The sequence below is a fragment of the Onychostruthus taczanowskii genome, unplaced genomic scaffold (assembly GCF_017590055.1).
Source record: "Onychostruthus taczanowskii isolate IOZ18803 unplaced genomic scaffold, ASM1759005v1 scaffold22, whole genome shotgun sequence".
Lineage (NCBI taxonomy): Eukaryota > Metazoa > Chordata > Aves > Passeriformes > Passeridae > Onychostruthus > Onychostruthus taczanowskii.
In genome coordinates, this window is record NW_024499462.1 from 1 (window position 1) to 908 (window position 908).

A 908-nucleotide genomic window follows, 5' to 3' on the forward strand; every position below is an offset into this window, starting at 1 on the left:
TAGCAGATCCCCTTGTAGCCAACCCAGTCAAAAGGACAGCAATGCAAATTCGCAGGTGTGACTGGAACATGTGCTGCTGCTGCTGCTGCTGCAGGGGGAAGAGGAGAAGGTGTGAGGATTCCCCTCTGCAGGGAGCAGGGAGCCCGCTCTGCCCCGAGGGGCTGGGCCCAGGCTGCTGCCCCTCCCTTACCTGCCAGCACAGCCAAGGCCACCCCCAAAGCCAGCAGCAGCACCAGGAGCAGCAGAATCAGCACCGCCGTGCCCACGGGATGGCTCCTGATCCATTCACCTGGAGCAGGAAAGAGCTGCTGGCTGCCAGAAGCAGAGCCGGCCCTGGAATCTGCTCAGCCCGTGGCCAGGGAGCACAGCAGGGACCCCTCAGCCAGTGTGGCCCTCACTCAGCTGGCAGCCAGAGAGCCAAGAGCCTGGCCACAGGCAGGGACACAGCTCTGGCCACAGGCAGGGACACAGCTGTGGGGACAGGCTGCGGCAGGAGAACTGCACAGCCTTGGGGCAGCTGGGGCTGCTGCTTCCAGCCACTGCTGGGGCCCAGCAGAGCACGAGGCCTCTTCCAGACCTCGGGAAACAGCCACACACCTGCCAGCCCTGGCCTTGGGAGGGGACATTGTCCCCTCTCTAGAGGCCCCAGGGGTGGCCCTGCACTCACCCAGCAATCTTCTGAGGTCCCTTTTGTGTTCATTGCTGGTTGTTGATGTGCCCTGGGGATCCAGGGCCTCCCTCACACTGCCATCCCTGGTGCAGAATCCATTCTCCACATCTTCACTCACTGCACGCTCACAAGTGGCAGCCCCCTGCTGATGCCAAGTGGCTTCTTGCGCCCCAGGCGAGTGTGGAACCCCGGCTGCTGGTCCCTTCTGGGGATGCTGGGGCTCATTCGCAGAATTCAC

General features: G+C 63.3%; 1 long non-coding RNA gene across 2 annotated transcripts; it reads right to left on the reverse strand.

Moving 5' to 3' along the window:
• Positions 1–902, reverse strand: LOC121336134. 2 transcript variants are annotated; one of them, XR_005952696.1, is made up of 3 exons: positions 668–902; positions 191–289; positions 1–88 (listed from the first exon to the last, which is right to left on the reverse strand). It is a non-coding gene; the product is annotated as an uncharacterized LOC121336134 (long non-coding RNA). The 2 variants fall into 2 exon arrangements; XR_005952697.1 differs by having other exon boundaries at positions 50–79.
• Positions 903–908: the final 6 nt, after the last annotated feature.